This window comes from Parambassis ranga, chromosome 17 (assembly GCF_900634625.1).
Source record: "Parambassis ranga chromosome 17, fParRan2.1, whole genome shotgun sequence".
NCBI lineage: Eukaryota > Metazoa > Chordata > Actinopteri > Ambassidae > Parambassis > Parambassis ranga.
Genome location: NC_041037.1, coordinates 395,506 through 401,505, shown reverse-complemented (window position 1 = coordinate 401,505; position 6,000 = coordinate 395,506). Strand labels below are relative to the sequence as shown.

Sequence of the window (6,000 nt, the reverse complement as noted above, 5' to 3'; positions counted from 1 at the left end):
AAGAGCTTTTATTTTTAATGAAAATATAATGTAGTCAGTTTAATAAACTCAAGCAGTAATTGAAATGAAAGGGTTAACTAAATGTTTGCAATAATTTAGAGAAAGATGATGAGAAAATGGTGAAAGTAAACAGAAGATGGAGAAGATGGAGGTAATGTGAGCTTTGTTTAATTGGTCACTGCCGCTGTCAGTCAAGGTCACCTGCAGCAATTGGCTGAGGTAAGAAGGGGGCGGGACTAAAGACGAGGAAGTACGTAGAGAAGCAGGATGCAGGTGGAGAAGTAAGAAACGTTGTAGAAACACTGGCTACAGTGTGTAGCTTTGTGTGAGCGTATTGTGTGTGGATGTGTTGTGAGAGTGCTTTAGCTGCTGTTCGGCCGTTTATCATCGAAGAGCGGCTGGAGGAAAAGACGTGGCTGCATCGACCAGGAGCTCTGTACTGCGCTAGGCTAACGCTAGCTAGCGGCCTGAGAGGACCTGGCTGCTGAGGGCCGTGTCCGCTCTGACAGAGACTGTTGACTCCACTGTCGGTGTCCTCCATCTGGACCAGGAGTTGGTTTGAACATTCCTGCTCCCAGCAGGGAGTCCTTCCTGAAGACGCCATCATTTCTTCAGACTCTACACTGAGCGGTGAGAAGAAATGACTTCTGCTCAGAACAGAGAGAGACACGCCTGTGTGTGTGTGTGTGTGTGTGTGTGTGTGTGTTGGATATCAGAGATAATGTGCTAAAGTTACAATATGAGAATTTCTAAATGCAGTTAAGCTGAGGTACAGTGTTTACCCTAGTTTCAAAGGTGAACTAATTTACTTTAAAGGAGTACAGTTCATATTTCAGTTGTTGCTTTCTTTATTACTAGAGGTAAATATATTGTTTATTGTTTGTGTTTACTCGAATGATTGGTTTTGTTCTAAAGAATGGGTTCAGTAAATATTTCTACATGGAGGAAGTTGTCTGGAAAAACCATTAGAGTTAAAACGAGTTTTAAGAAGTTCTGCTTCTTCGGCCCAAAACTGAGCTTTTTAAATGAGCAGATAACGAAGAACTGCAGCACCGCGCTAACATCTGAATGCACCGCGGAGTTTCCGCACGCTTTGCCGTACATTTCAGCGTAGTCCCGCAGCATTTTTAAAGTGTTGACAGCACGAGCGAGTCTCTCCAAAGCGTAGATGGGATGATGCAGTACTGCAGCGTGGAGAGCATAGCAGGGCTGGAAAGATGTTACCGGTAACGCCGTGCTGACAGCTGACTTTTGCTGCCTTTGTTAATTTTTGGGTGGATTTGGTTTGCAGGCTAGTCCGGTCCGCAGGCCACACTGAAGTCACAAGGGGCCCAGGGCCAGCCTGTGGGCTGTACTTTGCCTGAGTTGAGCCTTTTTGACTTGTACTGCGCAGATTCTGGCTCTAACTCTTTTTCCAACATGGCAGTGCCCATAAACAAAATATTTTAGCCTGAATGGGCAGAAGTCATCCATCTGCAGCAATTTACATTTACATGTACTCATTTCATGTACAAACTGTTGCCTAATTAATGTTGATTTAATCATTTGAAACCCATATAATCAGATTAAATCTCCCTGGAAGCATATTTCTGCATCTGCTTGTAATGTTTATGCATTTTAGAAGCTATGTCTCATCCACACACAATTTCCAATCCGATACACATTGCTAATAACAATATCCTACACCTTATTTTAGCCTGTTGTAACATCTCACATAGTTTACTGGAAAGAAAAATAATATATTGTAGAAGCAGCTGTGTAGTTTTTAAACAATAATTGCGTGTTTGCTTTTAGAGTTGATGAATGTAGGATAGATGAAGATGGATGAAGCGCTGCAACAAAAGCAGCAGGACCATTCTGTGTTTTCTTTCCTCCTGGGAACAAAAAACTCACTTTCTCTCAGGTTTACAAAATAAATCTGACATTTTGTCCTGATTTCCAGTTCACAAAATGGGTCTTTGCTCTGCAGCTGATTCAGGAAATCTGTCCAGGACATGACCACACACAATCTGCTGATGCTGTGCTCACCACTGTTCAATACCCATGAAGAATGTTATCTATTCTTATCTATTCATAACTGAAAAGCAACACGGAGGCGCCCGGTCAAGGTTGAGGGGACCCCCCCCCCACACACACACAGAAACAGGACGAAACAAAAGGTTCTGGTTGTAAACAGAGTGGAAGCAGCTGACTGGAAGCAGTGGTTTTCTGTGTTTGTGTGGTCTGTGTGTTTGTGTGTCCTATTGAATGAGTGAAATGATGGCAGAGGAAATAGACCATGTGTTTTTCTGTGTGCTCATGCAAGAGAGCAAATAATAGATTCTTATTATGAAATGGAGATGGCTTGACATGGAGACAGTTGTTTATGTGCAAATACAGTGTGTGTGCACGCCATGTTTGTGTCAATAACGACTTGATGTGTGCATTTAATAGTCATTTTTTTTGCGTCTTAAGTTCTCCTTAACGGGCTTGGTGTGATTCGAATGAATGTAATATATCATATGTGCTGCTGGAGGCGGGACTTGTTACCATAGTAGCAGAAAGTGTGGCGTTTTTCCTCGTGTTAATGTTATGAAGGTGTGTATTTTAACCCAAATGTTCAGACCCACCAGGATTTCGCGATGTTGTGATTGCAACTATTAATGCAAATTTAACGTGTTCCCTGTGAATTCTGCACGGCCTTGAAATTTTAACCAATCATCGGCAACTTTTCTGCAAATTTGACACGTCAGCAAATTAACTTCCTTACTTCCTCGTTACGTTAAGAAGATGCAGCAGACATGTCATGTGTGATTCAGATGTGTCACATTTACCCACAAAAATAACAGCAAAGGATCGTGAGAGCAGCATCCAAGTGGATGAAGTCCTTCTCGCATGGCTGGTGAAATGGGAGACGTCAGGCGAGACAGGTCGCTTTGTGACCCCCTACACAGACCAGGGGTCCCATGATCGGTTTGGGTCGGGCCATATGTCCATATAGGAGGTGTATTTATTGACTAAATGGGACAGGACTGCTGGCTAACACAACCTGCAGTTCCCTCGCTGGCCTCTAGAGGCCGCCTCTAACAGAAAGAATTTCAATTTTATTTATTTACATAACTGCCTGGATAAGAAAAATGAAGCACCACTGTTTGTTCCCGACAGCCCCGTCCCTTCACCCTGCTCTTCATCACTCTGCTCTTCATCACTCTGCTCCTCATCACTCTGCTCCTCATCACTCTGCTCTTCATCACCCTGCTCTTCATCACCCTGCTCTTCATCACTCTGCTCCTCATCACTCTGCTCCTCATCACTCTGCTCTTCATCACCCTGCTCTTCATCACCCTGCTCTTCATCACCCTGCTCTTCATCACTCTGCTCTTCATCACTCTGCTCTTCATCACCCTGCTCTTCATCACCCTGCTCTTCATCACTCTGCTCTTCATCACCCTGCTCTTCATCACCCTGCTCTTCATCACCCTGCTCTTCATCACTCTGCTCTTCATCACCCTGCTCTTCATCACCCTGCTCTTCATCACTCTGCTCCTCATCACTCTGCTCCTCATCACTCTGCTCTTCATCACCCTGCTCTTCATCACCCTGCTCTTCATCACTCTGCTCTTCATCACCCTGCTCTTCATCACCCTGCTCTTCATCACCCTGCTCTTCATCACTCTGCTCTTCATCACCCTGCTCTTCCTCTCACACTGATCTCACTTCTGTCTTTCAGACCCACTCTTTTCTGTTTATTTATCTCCATGCAGTCATTTATCCTGATCCGCTGCCTCTCTAGATGATATCAGCTTTTATCTGTGAAGGAAGCATTAACAATCCACCTACTCTTAAATTTCACTTTCTATTATCAGACTGTGTTTTCGCAGACGTAATCACCGTCATCATATTTCCTGCTTGCACCCCCCCCCCCCCCACATGTATTTTAAGCAGCACCCCCTCCACGTTTTCATTTCCACTTTTACTTTGTTGATATAAGTGTAAAATTGAAACTGATTGTAGAAAATAAACACACACACACAATAAGACGGCAAATCTGATTTTTAATAGGTAATTAGTTACAAATGTCAGAGATGAGCTTGGACAGGATGTCATGCTGTCACACAGTGTTCTGTTCTGTTTATGCCTGCTGCTATAAAAGCTTGGTTTATTTAGAATTCTGTGCTGTTTTCATAAAAAAGGATGAGAAAAGCAGCAGTGTCAGGGACTGCAGTTCACTCTGTGGCCTCTAGGGGTTGCCTCCAAACAGTGAGTCTGTCCCCTTAGACCTCCACTGATGAATAGAATATTGTGTATTATCAGGCATTAGAGAGGCTTCCTCCTCAGCCCTCCCACACCTGTTGAAGCCGCTCGTCCCTGAACCTTTTTGGAGGATGTTTTATGGATGACCTCATCGGGCGCCTTCTCTGGACTGTTGTTGCTTCTTTGCCACCAAAGAATAGATCAAATATGTAATGCACGCAATGCAGTCAACGATAAACTGGAGCCAATTATTGCCTTTGTTCCTCCGGCCCAGGGGCCCCGGGGGCCCCGGTGGGCTGGCTTGACCTGACAGCGAGGACGGGGAGGGAACTGTGGGGATGTGTATGAAGAAAGGAGGAGCAGCGAATCAAACGCCCCCTCAGCACTCCAGTGACCATAAAAACATCATGAAGCGAGGCCCTGGCTTCTCTTCTTCTTTTTTTTTCATAAGAGCAAGCTTGCTATTAACTATTAAGAGGCCAATCCGCCGAGCAGTCCGTTGCTATAGGAACGGGCAATAAAGGAGTCTGGGAGAATGAGTCCTGTGGGGAGGGGAGTGCAAGCGAGGCTGAGCTCAAGGTCGTGTTTGCGCTGACCCCCGCGGCCTTGTTACAATATATATGACCCATTTATGTCTCCATCCACTGCTGCGGCTGACCTTGGTGTTTACGAGGCCGCGGCGGCAGAAAAGGCCATCATACAATTGGCCTGATTCATGTGACATGTCGGCTAAACAACGGGCTTGTTACCCCCAACACACCCATCCTGCTAGCTCGTAGCGGTTGCTATATATCTGCTGGCTGAGATATATTAGCTCTGAGCTCAAGGCGTCATTCTGACAGGTAGATTTAGTTACCTGTTAAGATCGATACAAACTGCTGTACCCGTTAACAGATGCCGTGCTTCATAGTACATGTTGGTGACATTTTCTAAAATGACATTATAGATTTTGTGGAGCTGAAGCTGCATTATGGAGGTTTTTTCATATTAAAAGACTATTACATGAATGAGAACTTCCATAAATCATCACTCCCTGTGTTTCTGTGACCCTTTCTGTTGATGCCTAAATCCGGCCTCATCCTCCAGACTGTGTGATATATAAACTCTTTCCTATGACCTGCAGTAAGCTGATTGTGTAGCAAGATAAAAGGCCAGAAACTCAAAATGTTCAAAAACAGTAAACATCACTGCTGCCTTTTGTTACAGCTCGACGGCGTCTGCCGAGCCTCCGCAGGCGTCGAGGAAGCAGACGCCGTCGAGCCGGTTACCTCAGCCTCGGGCAGGATGACAGCTCGTCAAGATGACTGACAAGTGTGTGTGTGTGTGTGTGTGAAAGTGAGGGACTAACGATACACTTCTTATCTTAAGCTGAAAAGTTGGATTTTGCAGTTTTTAAGTGTAGGAGATGCTTCCTACCTTATCTTTGTCTTTTTTTATCACATTTGTTTGAATGGCAGTGACTTGAGCCTTTGAGGGTGTTTATCTGTGAGAAAATTCATTTAAAAAGCATTTGATCAAGTTCCCTGCAGTGACATGGACACAAAACATGCCCAAAGTGTCCACTAATTCCAAGATAACACAAGATAACAAGCTAGGTGATGGTCTGAGCCTCCTGTACGAACTTTGACGTCACAGTGAGTGACCACTAAAGTCTTCATGGTTCTTTGAGGAGTCCAGATGAATATCTGACCTAAATCTGAAGAACTTCTGTTGCAGTGTCCCTGTGGTATGTGTGGGGTGAAGGATGTGGTCTATGAAGGTCTGTGC

The 6,000-nt window shown here is 44.6% G+C and overlaps 1 long non-coding RNA gene across 1 annotated transcript in view; it reads left to right on the top strand.

Moving 5' to 3' along the window:
• The first annotated feature begins 581 nt into the window (after positions 1–581).
• The window catches only part of LOC114449238 (uncharacterized), a 32,951-nt gene continuing 27,532 nt past the window's right edge, over positions 582–6,000 (top strand). The window contains exon 1 of the long non-coding RNA XR_003671967.1: positions 582–630. This is a non-coding gene — a long non-coding RNA (uncharacterized LOC114449238). The remainder of the gene's footprint in view (positions 631–6,000) is intronic.